This window comes from Silene latifolia, chromosome Y, assembly GCF_048544455.1.
Source record: "Silene latifolia isolate original U9 population chromosome Y, ASM4854445v1, whole genome shotgun sequence".
Lineage (NCBI taxonomy): Eukaryota > Viridiplantae > Streptophyta > Magnoliopsida > Caryophyllales > Caryophyllaceae > Silene > Silene latifolia.
In genome coordinates, this window is record NC_133538.1 from 393804098 (window position 1) to 393824079 (window position 19982).

Genomic DNA, 19982 nt, shown 5'->3' on the forward strand with positions numbered 1-19982 from the left:
TTTAAAGTTGATTATTATTATTTTTATTTTTTTATTTTTATTTTTATTATTATTGTTATTGTTATTGTTATTGTTATTGTTATTGTTATTGTTATTATTATCGTTTTGTGGGTTATGTATGTCGTACGCCTTTCTTCGATAGAATTATAATAACATATACAATAACTAATAGTCACTTTATTGTAACTAGACACCGTCCATGAACTTTGAAATCAGCTAATATCGAATTTGAATGTATATTATCGGTATTAACTGACACACTTTAAAATTATGCATTGCTAACTAATAATCATTTTATTGTAACTGAACACCGTCGATGAACTTTGAAATTATCTATAATGGAATTCGAATGTATATTATCTGTATTAACTAACACAGTTTAAAATTATACATTGCTGACAAATCATAAAAATATGTCTATAAAATCCATATTAATTCCATGTCATATAAATTAATATTTACATTTTATATTATAGTTGAAATGAGTCGATAAACAAGACAAGGATCATCACCTTTTTATGATCATATTGCTCATATATATATATATATATATATATATATATATATATATGGAGATAGCTATATGGTGATTTGCCCGTGTACAGATAACTAACTTAATTCACAAATTACTAAGTAATATTCCATTAAAAGATTTATCTATAAATTTGAAAAGTGAAACCTAAAAGGATAAAACTTTAAAATAATTTGTAATTATCCTCTTATTCTAATAAATTGTAATTCCTATTCCTAGAGTCTTTACATAAACGTACTTCTTAATCTTATACGGAGTATAAAATTAATAAGATAAATTTTTGAAAAGAAAGAAACTTTATTAAAAGTGTTCAAGTTATAGATGTATGAGTACATCGGTACATGTTTATTAATTAATTAATATAATACAAGCTACATTGAACAACTTCAAATGATATTGACTAAAAATTCACTTACAAACTCTTTGAAAAATATGCATTGTTGTATTTTCACCTTAGCGCGCATGGGTAACAAACGGTCAACTGGGAGGGGTGCAAGTCGGGTCAATTCGGATTGGATCATTTCGTATTTTCAAGAATTCGGGTCATATCAGATTGGCTCGGTCATTTATGGTTTGAGTAATTATCATGTAAGTTATTTTATGTTATTTGATCATGGACAACATGAAGCAATAAACATTTGAGTCAGGTACTGTTGGGATTTGAGTCAAGTTCGAGTCCTATTTTGGGTCTCGGATCGAATATGAGTTAGATCAAAGTTTTAACAGTTATGAACATTTTTGAACATTTTTATTAACAATTCGAGTCAACTTCATTAACAATTCTCATATTATGAACATTTTAACCAGAAAAAATAAAAATAAAAATATTTGAACATGCTTTTTAATAATCAAGAATTTTTGGATTAAAATCTAATCAATAATTTTGATTTTCAATAATAGCAAAATATTTAATTAACAAATTTTATTCTTAAATAAGATATGTGGTTAATTGCACATTAAGAGAAATTTATGGGGTTGATTTGCTACATTTATAAGTTAAGGGGATTGATTGCACATAGTATCAAATTTATGAGAATGATTTGCTATTTCCCCTTACGGAAATAATACACCAACCTGGTCATTCCTAATAAGTTGGATTTCTTATTTTGTAAAAAAATTGATTTATGTGTATAACGTTTGCTAATAAATGTCTCTCGATCTTGCAAAGATTGATAAAAGGAAATATGAAAAGAAAAAAAATAACATTGATATTAACTTTTTTACATTATTATATAAAATCAATAAAATTGGTTTTATTAATTTATTAAAGTTTGAAATTAACAAAAAAAAAGTTAGATGATCTCCAACTAAAATAGAAGAAATAGTTAAGGCCCTTTTTTAATCCATTAATTATATATTCTACGAAAACTGACTTATATTTTTCAAATGCCAAAATAAACCTACATCTTCTACAAGCTAACTTAAACAGAACACTATTTAGTTACCCGTGCATAGCACGGGCACAAAATCTAGTAACTAATAATAAGACCTTAAAAAAGTATGAGCAAATAATGTATCATAATAGAATTCATTCATTTAGACAAACTCCCAACAAAAAAGGACAAGGGCGCTAGCCAAAATTCGCAAAATTGGACATTCACACTATAATTCTATAATCACACAAAACACTGCAACTTTAAAACCCCATGTACACCCGCCTTACCCAGCAATATGCGGAAGCCTTTGAGGCAATGTTGTCGTCGTTTGAAAATCCATGTACAGGAATCAGAATTGTTGATGTTCTTCGAAGATCTAGTTCTTCTCGGCATTGCCGGAACAGGACCATCTACAGCACACACACAAAAGAATGTTTACAAAAACACTCGATAAAATTTATAATGAAGTAAATGCAAAACCAAAAGATATTTTTGTATAATCACCTGCTTCTGAAGTTGCAAATTGGTGACCTGAACCGCCACTTCCATTACTTCTCAACCATTCTGGAACTAAACTGGGTTCACTTCTTTCCATGGTGATTCTTGAGCATGATAATAATTGTACCAGGACGATGTTTAAAACAACCTACCTCCAACCTCTTCCATGAATTACACCACCTAGAATCCGATTTTACCTATCTCAAACTTATCTATCGACTTTAAACACGATTTCCAACCCTTCCGATCTCACCAAACTATCACAAGTCTCGTTATCCCAACAATAGTCTCGAGCAAATAGTCTATCTTCCTACTAACTATTCAACGTCAACAATAATTGACGATGTCCTTTTCGCTGTACAACTCGAAAACTACGGTTTCCAGCACCAGTGCCAACTAAAGCGTAAGATGAAACCGAACAAGACCACTCCTATGCCTCCATCTTCTAATAAAAGGTAATTCTCAAACTCTTCCCTCACCAGACCCTCATCATTTCGACCATGCTCGAATCAAATTCTACTCTCATATCAAACACAATCACAACATTAAACCTAAACCCGTAACGGGCATCCGGAAACCCTATTTTCGGAAAAATAACAAACAACTCCAAAATTCAACAAACCAATTACGACAGAAACCCTAATGCACACTTAATCACAGTATCAGCACCATAATTAATAACTCTTACTTCCTAATTCCTAATTCCAATATAATTATAATATCATCTAATCAATAACAACGGAAAATCATCAATTAAACAATGAAGATAAAATCGAAGCAAACCTTGAAGAAATGCAATTTCAAGGATGAATTTGAACCGTAAGAATAGAAAACGACAGCGTTTCGTAGTGTAGCGTCGTGGGAGTTTACTTGACGGTTTTAATTGTTGAAATCGAATGTAAATTACGACGCGTAAAGTTAGAGGAGTTTAAAATTGAATTTAAAATAGGAAAAATGAAATTGATGGAAGGAGTTAGGGTTTCACTAGGAAAAGGGGAAAAATGAAATTGAATTGAGGGGATTGAGGTTTGACAGTGAGACTAAAAATAAATGTGCTTGAGATGTGAAGGGCTTTACATTTTATTTTATTGCTATTAAAGTCGGTTGTGATTAAAAACCGACACAAAAACATACAATGGTGGTTTTTTAGCCCAAAAAGTTGTAACTTAGCATTAACTTTTAGTGACATTTTTAACGCCGGTTGTTAATATAAACGCCACAATTAACTTATGGTGGCGTTTTTTATCTTAAACCGCCATAAAAAGATTCAATTTTCACGTTGGTTCTTACTTAAACCGCCACAATAAACCTTCTACATACAAAAAAATTGTGTTCCCGCCAATTTTTTAGGCTTTTTGCGGCGTTTCTATTAAATCCGCCACGATAAAGGCGTCACGTACGATAGAGGTTTTTTCTACTAGTGAACCCAATACAACACTCAAGGAATAAACATATTTACATACAACATCACTTTTTACGCGATCTTGTGGAAAAAGGTCAAATTCGTCTTAAATTTTGTAGAACGAAAAATCAAATAGCCGACATTTTTACAAAACCGCTGAAAAGAGAACAATTCGTAAAAATTCGGTTGGAAAATGGTTTGTTAGATTGTGCATAAATTTGATTAACAAAATATCTCGCATGATTGACTAAAGTAGACGGTTTTATGTATATGTTTAACTAAAACGATTTTATGTTAATATGAAACGAGTTAAATAATTAATCGACATGAAAAATACGTTGTATAAAATTTTTATTTGCATAGAGCCACTAAAGTGAATGACCCACACCCATCAACTCACCCTTTGTCATTCTCCAATCCCCATGACCACTTGTAGGCGCCTAAAGTCAATCATGACCCTACCCTTGCACGGCTACACCTCCTCAACACCCAACCATATATCACTTTCACTATTCACCTTATTTAGAACTCACTTACTCCTTAAAATTCAAACAAATAATAATAAACTCCCTTTTCACATTCAAATATCTTAAACATATTCACCTCAGCTCACTTCTCTCCAAAATCGTTCAAAAACTCCCTCTCCCAACTCTTACTCTTACCTTTACTTTGAAAGTCATGCCTCCCAAGAAAACCCTCAACAAAAAACTAAATGAAATTTGAGCATCTTACATACCAAAACCGAAAACGAATCCACCCATTGTTGAACCAAGCACCGAAAGTTTAGGTTCCAAATTTCTTTAAAGCCAAAAATCAAGTCCGAAACCTAAATTAACTCCAACGCCAAGAAGGAAGACGGTTGCAAAGCCTCCCAAAATAGCCTCCAAGGCTAAACGGTTTTCAAGTCGGGTTTTCAATCAGAAAATCGATTTGAATGAACCACATGCAATGGATACCGACGATGAAGATGGTGGTTCTAAGGTTGTTAGAGAAGTTGATGATTATGGAACTCCTATTCTCAAAAAAAGAGTTGATGTTGGTGTTGGTGTTGATGTTGAGATTGGTAACAAAGAAAGGGAAAAGGAGGATGGTACTAGTGAGAAAGAAGAAGAAATAGAAAAAGAAGAAGGAGAAATTGAAGGAGATGAAATCGAGAAGGAAGAAGAAAAGAATGAACAATATGTGAGTGAAAAGCATAAAAAGAATTGAGTGAAAATAATGAAAAATCAAAGAGTGAGGAGAAAGAAAAGAGTGGAAAAGAAAGTAAGGAAGAAAAAGAAAAAAAGAGTGATGAAGAGGTGGTGAGTACAATGGTTCGAAATCGCAGAAGGAAGGGAAAAGGAAAGACGGTTGTTAATGATGAAGGTGAAGGAGACATTGAAGTTGACAAAGAAAAGTTGAATACCATCTTTGATGATGATGAGCTCTTCAAAGATGAAGGTGAACCCGTGTCTACACCGAAACCCGAAACCTAAAGGATACAAACTCGATCAAGCTTGAGGAAATGGAAAATAGAGGAAGTAGAACATGTTGAAATCGAAAAGGATGTAGATGAAATCGAAGATGAAGTCGATGAAATTGGAGAATTCAATTTGAAATCCAAAGGTATGGCTATTGACCAACCATTTGACGAAAACAAGAGCAAGGTGCTTGAGATTCTTCAACAACACAGTTTTCCTCAAATTGTATACGATTGTTGCAAGCAAGTGATCCGAGGTAGCTTTCAATCTGATAGGCGCTATGATATCAATTTGTAGGACTCTTCTCCCGCTTTTTAGTTTTCAAGGAAGCGATTTTTGCACAAAAATGGCACTCTTCTTAATTACTATGAGAAGTTCTATATACCCGAGTTGGTTCAATTATATACCACGGTGAAGGTTAATGTTGATTCCAGCTCACTCACGGTCGTGATTAACAATAAGCCTATGTGTCTTAGTGTTGAAAGTGTTGGTAGGATGTTTGAAGTTCCAACAACCGGGTTGTCCAAGTTTCCTAAGGGTGGTTGGCCTACTATTGACGGGATTACATCGTTAACCGTGACCAATTTTTTAAGTTCAAGTGATAATTTATGCAACATTCTCTCGGCTAGGGAACTTAAAATCAATCATAGGTTCTTCTTTAATTGCATTTATCGAACCTTGATTCCTTGTAAAGGAAGCTGTGGGAAATGCTTCTTCTTGGACATGTGGTTGATTTATCACATAGCTAACCATTTCCCAATCAACTTAATCCATCCTTCACCCACTATGTTAAGACATTTCCACGTATGCAAAACCCGTCAAAAGCACGAATCATCAGCTTAAAATGCTACAATAAGGGAAATTCAAGGAGGAATGACATTATGCAAATGACATATGGGAGGACACAACAAACAACTTTTTATGAAATTTTCAAATTTTTCAATTTTTTTTGGATTTTTAAAATATATGAAAACAATAACAAAACCAACTAAATCCCTCCCCCAAGCTAGAAAAACACATTGTCCTCAATGTGTAAAACAAAGAAGGAAACCCAACAATGACAAATGGGGATGACACATGCAAAAATAAAGGAAGGGAAAGAAAGCACACGACCGCGTAGAAGCTCTCCCAACCTAGCTTGAAAACGGGGGCAGAGTTCAATCCAAGTACAAAGTACCTGCAAAGGACAAGCTACTACAATTCCAAACATACTAATTGTTTTATTGTCCAATAAAAAAGTAAATTGTCTCAACAAACATAAATAAACACGGGTTGCCTCCCGATAAGCGCTAATTTAAGGCCAAGTAATGGTGGAGTGCGAAGGTTTGGAGCTGTAGGAGGGGCTCCTCGGTGTTGGTTGATTTGGGCTCTGATAATGAGGTAGTGTGGCGCTGACTGAGGTGACGTCTGGGGTGAGACGCCGACTGAGGTGGTGCTGGTCGTCGGGGATGAGGAGTGGTGCTGGCCATGGGGATGAGTCGTGGTTTTTTTGGTAGTGTCTTATGCGGGCGGTGGTGGTCGTCACAGTGGTGCTGGCGGTGAGTGATGGTGGTGGCGGCGGCGATAATGGTGGCAGTGGAGGTCGTAATAGTGCTGGTGGAAGTGGTAGTGGTGTGATATTAGTTGCAGTTAGTGTGAGTAACGGTGATGGCGGCGACGGTGGTGGTGGTGGTGGTGTTGGCGGTGGTGAGGGCAGTGATAGTTGGACTGTTTGCGGCTGTGGTTGTTGCGGAGGTGGTGGTGACGGTCATTGTTGGTGGGTACATCTAATATAAGTCTAGTACATCTACATAGTATAAAAGCTAGGTTTTTTCCTGGTTTCTCATTGGCTCCTGATTTTTAGGGTTGCAAAGTGATTTTTAGGTAGGACCCCCCATGTTTTCATACTTATTTAATTACTCTGTATCAGATTTCACGTAAATACAATTCAACGTAAATACAATTCATTTCATAAATTGTGAGAGTAGTACATAAAATTGAAATTTATAGTATAATTCTTTCCTATAAATAATAAAATTAAAATTTAATAATAATAAATTCAGATACCTAAAAATTTTGTAAAAGAAAATAAAAACGAAAAGGAAAAACTTGATAAAATTAAATTTAGTTTATAAGTGTGTTTGTACTTGAACTAGAACTAAACCACTTCGATCCAAAGTTTGAAAATAAATACTATATCCTTAAAAATTTGGCATTTATATATTTTAAGAAATTAGTTAAATTTTTAAAAAATTAATCATATAAATATATGATAAATAGAAAAAAATTGAGAAATTGAGAAACGAAAAAAAAACATAAGAAATCGTATACGTAAGTACACTGATATTAAGAGAAAATCATATCAAAATCGGGAAAAAAAATCACAACAATAATATTTGTTGGTTCTGGAAAAAAGGTTGTAGATTATCACTGTTTGAGAATAGAACTTATACCAATATCATTTGTGCTTAAGAAATTGTAAAACTAAATAATAAAAAAGTTGGAGATTGCATTAAAGATGTAAATGACATTGGCTGATTGGTTTAGGATTTCAATAAAGATGATGGATTGATGAACTGATGGAGGAAGATGGGTATGAGAGAGGCATGTAGCTAGCATATGGAAAAAATGGTGCCGTAGGTTAAGGAGCTTTAGGGTTTTAAATTATGAGAAATGCGGATCTTTATAAATGAGTTGATATAGGGTATAATAATGGACTATGGATTAAGTTGTATATCCGGCCCAGTTAAATGAATTAATAGTTTGCTTAAAACTAATATTTTTTATTCTAATTTTATTGTTCCCTTTATTTTTAGGATTTGTTTTGTCAAAAATTACCTTATATTTAGGAGTATTTGTTAAAAGACTACCTTACATTATTTTTTTTTTGTTTTCTACTACCTTTGTCTTCTTTATTCTTGGTCAATAACTACATACGCTAATAATCTAGACAAATTTGGTCAGTTTTATGGCTTAAACCTATCTCCCTTGACTCTTTTATGTTTTAATCTTGCTTAGGCACGATTTTGGGAAGTCATAGATGTTCGTAGTTATTACTGAAATGTGAAAACATAAATTTTGCTTATGTAAAGTTAAATTGTGGGTTGGGCGCACACTACAAAGAAAAGCTTCCATAGCGACGGATAAATCCGTCGCAAATAACGAAATCCAGTCGCAAATTCCCGTCGCAAAAACTGACATTGCGACGGAAAATCCGTCGCAAATCACTGTTAATTCAGGCCACGTAGACACAAAAGTCAAAGTGAAGGTCAAAATATGCGATAAAAAATCCGTCGCAAGCCACTATTCATTATGGCCACGTGGACACAAAAGTCAAATGAAAGTCAAAATCTGCGACGGATTTTCCGTCGCAAGACACTGTTCATTCAGGCCACGTGGACATAAAGGTCAACATGAAAGTCAAAATCTGCGACGGAAAATCCGTCGCAAATTCCACGCAGCGAAAAAATTTCCAGGAGGTTTATAGCGTTTCCAGCTCCCCCCAATTGCTTATAAATCAATAACATACGGTTTCCTGCAAACATACAGAAAATTCCAGCATTTGACAAATTCACAACTCGTTCAAGACGAGATTTCCAAACAACGTTTTCGCATTAACTTAAAATAAAAGGTTTACATAAGTTTAGTACACAACAAACTTAAACTAAATAAGTTTTCAACAAAGAAAGGTAAATAAGTCCATAAACCAACTAATAACTACTAATCAATACACGGGAGTAGGAGTAGGCCTAGCATTATCGCCACCGTCATCATCAAAGTCATTTCTAGCTTGAGATACACCTCCGGGGTTACAATTTTGAGTAGCAAAACCTTGTTGACTCAAGAACTCCTCTATTGCCGCAATCCTTTGAGATTGTTCGGCCTCGACTTGCTTAAGTCGGGCATTCTCTTTTGCGACTCTACCAACAAAACCCGTAGTATGAGGAGTAGAAGTGACGTTACCAGTCGAGCGGCGGTGGTGCTCCCAAATTTGTGGTGCTGCATTTCCCGTGCCAAGTACTCTACCTTTCTTATCAAATCCTCCATGTTCTTCAATATAAATCTCATTATCATCGATGTTCTCGACCCCTTGACTCTGAAGCTGAGTTTTCTTTGAGATGATCTTACCCTATATCATTAAAAAAACGAAAGATTAGATACCATCTACTAAATAATTATGATTGAAAAAATGAGTTAAAAATTACATAATTATAGTAACTTACGAAGAGCTGACTGCCTTTTTTGGATAACCATCCTTTTGTGCTATGCTTCCCTGTCTTCTCCAACAACTGCAAAGCGGACGGAATTTCTCCTTTCCCATCTTTATCAACCTAAAATTTTGATACTTGTTAAATATAATTACTTTGATTGTAACACCCCGTATTTTATTAAGTTGGATAAAATTCTTTTAATTGCTATTTTGAATTTAATTACATCATTTAACGATTTATATATATATGCTTAGCTAATTAATTAATTTCATCATAATTCGATACGTTAATTTTAATAATCATTAATAAGTTTATTTAAAGTTAGTTCGAGTTTATTGAAGTTAGTTCGAGTTTATTTATTTAATAATTTCCGATCCTTTTACGAGTCCTTTATGAAAGTCGGCCCTTAGTGGATTCAAAACGGATTTAGGAAAAGTCATCCAATTAGCTATTTTGAGTTATTTAACGAAATTATTAAATAAAGTTAAAGAAAAAAAAGGTAATAAATTAAAAAAGCAAGTGAAGAAATTACCATTGAGTCCATATATTGCAATGTGTTTTTTCGACCCATTAGGTGAGTACCCAACGCCTTTCCCTTCTCGTCACATCCCGATTTACGGTTAGCCGAATACTTTTCCGATTTGTCCGTAAAGGTAGGTTCATCAAGTGGTCTATTCTTCAATTTGCGGTGCAACTCAACACTAATCCAATCCGGCTTTTCATGCTCTTCCTTATGATAAGCTCGATAAATCATTTGCCGTAAACGGGTCTTCATGGCATCTTCCCAAGCTTTCTTAACCCTTGCCTTGTCGTAGGGATCGTAACTAACACGCCACTGTTCAATAAACAATAAAGTTAGAAAATAAACTTCATTGTAAATAAATATAAAATAAATGTATAAAATACCTAATATTAAATTAAATGACAATTGCTAATACCTCAAACCAATTCCACCAATCCTTCTTTATAGTAGATGACACCAATTTCCAATTAGGAGCATGTTCTTTGTAGTTGCGTCCAATAGTGTTCGATATCAAGGTCACAACGGATGGATCACTGAACCTGAAAAAAAAATGACGATAATATATATATATATATATATATATAAATCGTTATAAAAATAATTAATTACGAAAAAATAACATACTTACCAAACGCCATCTTGCTCAAGAGAATCGAGAGGAATTTTCTCAATTGGCACATTTTGTTGTTCTTGTTGATGACCTGCTGGTATTCCTTCATTCTCGTTTTCCTGTCCTCGGTTTCCTACATTACTATTACTACCTAGTCTTCGTCCCCTCGTCGCCATAGAAACCAACTAAATTCTTCAACATTGTTAGAAATCAAATAGTAGCAACAAAATAAAAAATCAAATAATAGCAACAAAGTAAGAAATTGGCAAAGTAAGAAATTGGCAAAGTAAGAAATAGCAACAAAATAAGAAATTGGCAAAGTAAGAAATCAAATAATCATATAATAGCAACAAAGTAAGAAATTAAATAGTACTCCCTCCCTCTCGGTCAAGTAATCAAATAATAGCAACAAAGTAAAAAAATAAGATTGAATAAAAAGTAAGATTGAATGAAAACAAACTAGATTTCATTAAATTAAGCCATACGACATCTACAACTAATAGTACCAACAAAGTAATAAGATTGAATGAAAAGGTACAAAACATCTACAACTAATATAAATCCTAGTCATCATCATCATCATCATCATCATCACTTAAATTAGTGTTTTCGTTGCCTTTAAAAAGCGAATCTAAAAAATCCTCATCATCATCTTCTTCTAAATACTTCTTCAAAGCCTCCTCCTCTAACTCTTCCTCATCTTCCTCCTCTTGCATATCATCATTCTGTACTTGCATTTCATCTCCTTGCATTTATTCTTGTTCCTCCTCCACATTTTCATTCTTATCTTCTATTTCAATTATTGCCAATGTTGTATCACCATTATTAACATCTTCTTGAAAGATAGATTCATCAGTAGGACCATCAACTTGTGATCTTGTCTTTATTTTAAATACTGCTGACCACTGCTCTTTATCTCTTTTGATATTTGGATAAGGAGCAGAGCAAACTTGTTCCACTTGATATGCTAACACAAATGGGTCATATTTTGGAATTTTTTTGCTCCGATTAACATCCACAAGTTTATATTCCTTATGTACTTCCATTCCTCTTTCTGAGTTATCTATCCAATTACATTTGAATAAAATAATGTTGTAAGGGTTTTTCTCGCCAGTATAAGATAACTCAACAACTTCATTTAGGGTTCCATAGTAGTCAGCTCCTTCAGTCGAACTCACACACACTCCATTGTTAATTGTCGACTTTTCCAAATCTTTCCCATCTAAGAAAGTTCGAAATTTGTAACCATTGATGGAATAATGCTTCCATGTTCTTACTTTTCTTGAAGGTCCATTTTCTAAGGCAACTACAACTGGATCTTTTAAATTATTTACCTAGTATTAATGATAATGAACCAATTATTTACCAAATAATAATATAATTTAAATAAGCATTATAGAATATATATTATTTACTTACTTGACCTCTAAACCAGTCAAGGAATTTTGTTTCAAATTTGTTCCAAATATCCTCGGCCATAGAAACCTCAGGATATTCTCTTTTGATGTAATCCTCAAACAACCTATTCAAAAATGCCGAATTAAGTTTTGAATTAATTTTTGCATGTTTTACTTTTGAAACAACATTTAAAATTAAAATTCTTTTCACCTACCTTTCCATACGTTTCAACTCATCAGAATCACAATTAGATAAAACATAGAGGTGTGCACGTTCATATTCGTTATCTTCCAAAAATCTTTCACGACATTTTTCAGAAGTAGTGCCCTCATGATCTTGAAATAGCTCAGGCAAGGTAGAATACTTCGGCTTTTTCTGACCTATGTCAAGGTCTTTTGCCTTCGTGTCTATATGTTCTTCAAAGTAAAAAGAACAAAAATTTGCTATTTCTTCAAGCAAATATGCGTTGCATAATGATCCTTGAACACGAGCTTTATTTCCAATTTTTTGTTTCAAATGATTCAAGAACCTACAAAAAAATTGGTTAAAAATGAATGACATTAAGTAATAACCTTAAAAGGCTTCGTAATAGATATTGATATTACCTCTCAAAAGGATACATCCACCTATATTGCACAGGACCACCCACTTTCACTTCATATGGCAAATGAATTGGCAGATGTTCCATTGAGTTAAAAAATGAAGGTGGAATTATTTTTTATAATTTGCAGATTATCTCGGCAATATTTTTCTCGAGACTTGTTATTTTTTCAATTTGTACTGATGAAGTGCACAAATCTCTGAAAAATTGACTAACCTCAGTTATGACATTCCACTCATTTTTAGGGAGAAGTTGCCTTAAAGCAACCGGCAGTAAACGCTCCATAACCACATGATAGTGGCTTTTCAAGCCATGTAGCTTCAACTCATTCATATCGACACATCTTCTCAAATCTGAAGCATAGTCGTCTGGAAACTTTAAATTACATATCCAATCACACAACACTTTCTTCCGCTCTTTTTTCAAAACTACTGAATCCACCTTTCGCGACCATGAACAAAGTTGTAACATGTCTTTTTGTGCATTTGGGTTCAAGGTTGTCTTGTCTTTTCTATCCATCACCGTGTGAATTAGTTGTTCGAAATTTTTTTTCTTAATATGTATGACATCAAGGTTATGTCGAATTAGCAGTGTGCTCCAATATGGAAGCTCCCAAAAAATACTTTGTTTACACCACCCAATTCATTTCGCTTTAACCGTTGTCAATTCATGGTCAGATGCATCCACGATTTTTGGTAAATCTTTCACACATTTCCACACTTGTTCGCCCGATAACCTCGTTCCAGCAACACCGTTCTCTAATCTTCCTTTTCGAAAGTGGACCTTATCCTTGCGAAAAGTATGATCAGTGTCTAAATATTGTCTATGACAATCATACCAACTCCATTTTCTGCTATGCTGAAGCCAAATCGATTTAGTCTCTTTTTTCGTACAACATGGACATGCATTCTCACCAGCAGTTGACCAACCAGATAACATACCATAAGCAGGAAAGTCGTTGATCGTCCATAGGAGTGCGGCTCTTAAGTCGAAGTTTTGTTTCCTAGACACGTCATATGTAAACAATCTCGTGTCCCACAATTGCTTCAACTCGTGAATTAGAGGCTGTAAATAAACGTCAAGGTTTTGTTTGGGACTCTTTGGTCCAGGAATAATTAATGTTAAGAACATAAATTGTCTTTTCATGCATAGCCAGGGTGGTAAATTATAAGGAGTAAGCATCACTGGCCAGCATGAATACAAGTTCCCGAATGACCCAAAAGCCGAGAAACCATCGGTGCAAAGTCCAAGTCAAACATTCCGAGGCTCAGATGCAAAAGAAGGAGAAGATGATCAAAATGTTTCCAAGCCTCACTGTCACTTGGATGAGACATTGTCCCACTAACTCAGGGGTTTTCATAATGCCAACGCTTTTGTTCCGCGAGGTTTTTTGTGGCATAAATTTGTTGCAAACGTGGCCCTATTGGGAAATAATTTAAGAAATTTTCGGGGACCCTTTTGCCATTTGCATTCTTTGCACTTTTGTACCTAGCTCTACCACATTTTTTACACTTGTCAAGAAGAGCGTCGTCCATCCAAAAAAGAATACATCCATTAAAACATGAATCTATCTTTTCATGAGGAAGTTGAAGAGCTTTGAGAACATTTTTGGTTTCATAGAAGTTACGCATCAAAATATGATCTTGAGGAAGAAGGTCTCCCATGAGTGACGTGAAACCATCTACACATTTATGGGCTAAGTTGAATTCACATTTCAGAGTGACAAGCCTTGCAGCCGATTGTAGCAATGAGAGTCGACATCCCTCGTAGACAGGTTGCTCGGCACGTTTTAACATTTGAAAAAAGGCTAATATATTGGGATTTGGAGATTCATCAACCACCTCGGCATTAATAGCTTCTTCCCTAATTTGATCAATGCTATCGCGCAACGCATCCACTACCATATCCCTATAAGGATTGTCAGAGGGCATTGCCATTTCCTCTTCCTCAACGGGGAATTACTCTCCGTGACACACCCAATCATAATAGTTGTCACAAAAACCCTTTAGACCAAGGTGTTTTCGTACTTCTTGTTCAACTAAATACTTTTTATTTTTGCACTTACTACATGGACACCTAATTTATTTAATTCTAATGAATTTGTCTTGTTGCTTAACATAATCAATGAATTTATTAACCACTATTACGAATTCCTTCCTTAATTTTTTATTGGAATCCAACCTTTCATACATCCAGTTTCGTTCTAATCTCTTCATTGCAAATCTACATATCTATTAGAAAATAAAAATTATTAATAAAAATGGTAAGAGAATTCATAAACCCATCTTTGAATCTTTCATACAACAACAACAACAACAACGACGACGACGACGACAACGACAATAACAACAACACCAGCAACAACAACAACAACAACAACGACGACGACGACAACGACAATAACAACAACAGCAGCAACAACAACAACAACAACAACAACAACAACAACAACAACAACAACAACAACAACAACAACAACAACAGCAGCAGCAACAACAACAACAACAACAACAACAACAACAACAACAACAACAACAACAACAACAACAACAACAACAACAACAACAACAACAACAACAACAACAACAACAACAACAACAACAACAACAACAACAACAACAACAACAACAACAACAACAACAACAACAACAACCACAACCACAACCACAACCACAACCACAACCACAACCTGCAAAAAACTACTTTATGTATTGGGGTCCTTATCTCTCCAACCTAAACCCATCTTTGAATCTTTCATACCATTAGTAAATACCCATTTTTTTTCTTGATTGTAATGAGACAAAAATTCGGCAGCACTTCCTTACAGTTCTCCAAATACATTATTTAGAATGAATTCTCACTCTACATATGTATTCGGAGAACATTAAAGGAAATGTCAACCAAATTTTGTCTCATAACAATCAAGAAAAAAAAAGAGTATTTACCACCTAAATGGCATAAAAGATTCAAAGACAATCACAAAACGGAGACTATTCAAGAATTACACCTAATGTGTAATCCCTGAACGGGTACTAGGTCAAAAATATATTAACAATCACAACACAAGTATAAGATGAATTAATATTTGTAAAAAAAATACACATGACACAAATGTACACAACTTATCAAAACAAACTTAATAATTACTAATAAACCATATAAAACTAAGGAAAAGTAGAGTAAGCATGCTAAAATTGGTTTAAACATCATAAATTGGCTTTTAACTAAACTAAATTAACTACCCTAATAATCCTAAATATCCTAATTGTCTTTTAATTAAACTAAATCATTTTAATAATCCTAAACTTAATTAAACTACGCATCCTAAAATTGGTTTAAACATCTTAAAGTGACTTTTAACTAAAGTAAACTACCCTAATAATCCTAAACATCCTAAATTGGATATTAATTAAACTAAATTATTTTAACAATCCTAAACTTAATTAAACTAAGCATCATAAAATTGATTTAAATATCCTAAATTGGCTTTCAACTAAATTAAACTATCCTAATAATACTAAACATCCTAAATTGGCTTTCAACTAAACTAAATTATCCTAATAATGCTAAACATCCTAAATTGGTTTTCAACTAAACTAAACTAAACTATCCTAATAATACTAAACATCCTAAATTGGCTTTCAACTAAACTAAACTACACTAATAATACTAAACATCCTAAACTAATCATAATTAATTAAAATAATAACCATAAACCCTAATTAATCAAAATAATAAAATAAATTAAACAAATCTTATATTAAATTAAGTGAGACAAGGAGATAAGGGGAGGGAGGAGCACGGCGGCGGGCAGGAAAGGGGAAAGGAGAAGAAAGGGGAAAGAAGAAGAAAGGGGAAAAAGGAAAGGAGAAAAGGGAAAGAGGAGGAGTGATGTGCGGCGTAGGGTGGTGATAGGAGTGGTGGGGGTGGTGGTGGGAGTGGTGGTGGTGGGATATATGAAGGAGAAGGGTTTTTAGGGATTTTTGGGAAAATAATTGAAGAGTGATAATGAGGGAGACGGGTTTGGCTCCTACGCGTATAAAGAAATCCTGCGACGGAAATTCCGTCGCAAGAATAAAATAATAATGAATCCTGCGACGGAATTTCCATCGCAGGATTAAAATAATAATAAAAATCTAGCGTGTTGTGAACTATAAAGGTGGACATTAATAAAAGCCTGCGACGGAATTTCCGTCGCAGGGAAAATAATATTTTATTATAGCGACGGAAATTTCGTCGCAGGGTTTATTATTATTTTATTGTTGCGACGGAAATTCCGTCGCAGAGTTTTCCGCCATGTCAGGAAAAATTGGCGCTCTAGGAGATTTGGATGCTACGGAATTTCCGTCGCAGGTCCGTCGCAGACTGCGGGTAGCGACGGAAATTCCGTCGCAGTCGTTTACTTGATACGGATTATGTTTCCGTCGCAATGTCTCTGTCACAATGAAACCTTTTTTTTGTAGTGGCATTTGGTCATTGTTGTTTGTTGTTATCAAAATCATGTGGGATAGGTTAATGTCGGTAAATCGATCAAATCTCGCCATAGTTTCAACATAGGTAGTTTTTGACCAAAAAAAAGAAAACAATGGTAGTCTAAAATAAGAAAAATAACATAAGGTAGTATTTTTACAAATACCCCTAAATATAAGGTAGTTTTTCACAAAAAAAACCCTTATTTTTAATACTCATCCCAAAATTATTGTCCTCCATCTAAATTTAGCATGTATTTATACCATAAATAAACTCAATGGTATGTCCAATAAAACCGTTTAAAATATCATAATTTTAAAAGACACACGCCCGTCTCGCCCGTGCATTTTTTTTGCACGGGTTTAAAACTAGTTTATCAATAAGGCTAGATACATTTATTGTACATTTATCAATAAATGTATCTAGCCTCATTGGTAAATGTATCTAGTGTACTTATAGATGTATCTAGACCTGGCAAAATGGGTCAGACCCGAATGACCCGACCCGAAATGGCTGGCTCGAGACCCGAAAATGACCCGAACTTGCTTGACCTGAATACGACCCGAAACCCGAATTGACTCGACCCGACCCAGACTCGACCCGAACAATGTCTGACCCAATGTTGACCCGACCCAAGGTGACCCAATCCGAAAAGACCCGACTCATAACTGACCTGATCCCAAATGACTTGAAGTGACCCAAAATGACCCGAAACGACTAGTACTAACTCATATTAATACTATATATATCAAAATAAAGTTTCATTGGTTACAATAATCCCTAATAAATAGTTACTTTTGCAAAATAGTATTTCTTAATCAAAATAGTATTAACCTAAGTGCTTAGCCATTAACTCAAAAGCAACCCGACCCAAAATGACCTATACCGAAAATAACCCGACCCGAAATGACCCGACAACAGGCCACCCGAAATTGACCCGAAACCCGAAAGTGACCCGACCCGACCCGACCCGACCCGACCCAACCCAACCCGAAATATGTGACAGACCCGAAATGACCCGACCCAAACTGACCCGACCCATACCCGACCCGAGTGACCCGTTTTGCCAGGTCTAGATGTATCTAGGTTAATCGTACGGTTCGCACCGTAACTCAGTTCGCACGAGATCCCGCCCTTATATATATATATATATATGTATATATATATATATATATATATATGTATATATATATATATGTATATATATAGAATTAGGATCACATGAGTCCACCCTATCTTTTTGAGTCCCGTGAGTCCACTTTTGTATCACACGTTGTACACAAAAATATCACGTTTTTTTTTAAAAAAAAAGAAAATAATAATAAAAATTTTTAATTTTTTTTTTTAAATCTAAGCTGTGATATTTTTTAGTATAACCTGTGATATTGTATCTGAGTCTGTGAATCCAGTAAAAGAGTATCACGAGTTATACAAAACAATATCACACCTTACAATAAACAATACCACTGATTGTACTAAACAATATCACGGGTGATACTATACAATATCACACCAGTGAACCTAAAATACGCCAAACTACTTCTCTAAAGCTTGCACGCTATATCATTTTACAGCGGTACAATGGAAATTTGTGAGCATCTTAAATGATTTTGATAAATTTTACAGTAATTTTTCAGTATAAAATATCATTTGAGATCTAAATAACCACCATAATAAGCATTATACGTGTTGCACTTCGTCGACTATTTGCATCGCCACCTTACCTCTGACTACCTGCAACATCAACTGGAACACCGTCGTCGAGAGAAAAATCGAGATCTAAATACCTTAATGGCTGGAAATTTGAGATCTAAATGCCTTAATGGAGAGATTGAACCGTTAGATGGTGAAGGAATCACGGTGGTGATGGCGTCATAGATGGAAGCAATCAGAATGAGGATGAATAAGGGATGAAGAGGAGAGAAAATATGGGAGAAGTTGTCATTCTCAGCCTTTCATGGAATTTCCACGAGAAACGTTGTTTCAGTCCGGAGCAGTTTGGAACTTGGAAGAGATGTCAAGTAAGCACAATCCCATATGTCTAAATTCTGTAACTCAGAAAGGAAGACAGATTATTGATCTGTCTCCTTCTTGTCAATGCTATTACCATCTTTTACCATCTCTCCTTGATGCTAATGCTATTACCATTCAGTCTTGGGATATACGGAGTATGTTTCTTTTTGGTCGATACTGAAACTTAGATCAAAATTGTAAAGCATAAGATAACATTCTGCTACGGCTTACAGATGAAGGCATCGTTAAACTCAATAGATTGACCTCCAAACTCATATCAATTTACCAAAAGCTTGCAATAATGTAAAATGTACCACTGTCATTAAAATCATATGTACATTGAGTATTTTTTACAGCATAAAACATATTTACTCCGTATTTCCTAGTATACCTGCAGAAGCAATCGATATTACCAACAGGCCTTTTAAACTAGTGATATTCTTATGTACAATGTACATTGAGTATTTTTTACAGCATAAAACATATTTCTCCGTATTTCCTAGTATACCTGCAGAAGCAATCGATATTACCAACAGGCCTTTTAATCGTGATATTGTTTTGAAATACAATATCACACGTTGTAATAAAAAATATCACAGCTCACACCAAAAAAAAAAAAAAAAAATTGAAAAAAAAATTGGAAAAAAAAGTTTGAAAAAAAATTTTGAGAAATTTTTTTTTTTCGAAAAAACAAAATCGTGATATTGTTTTGTATAGTGCGTGATATTGTTTTATGAACTCATGGACTCAAATATATAGGTGGACTCACCGGATCTTGCCTATATATATATATATATATATATATATATATATATATATATATATATATATATATATATATATATAGAATTAGGATCACATGAGTCCACCCTATATTTTTGAGTCCGTGAGTCCATGATACAATATCAC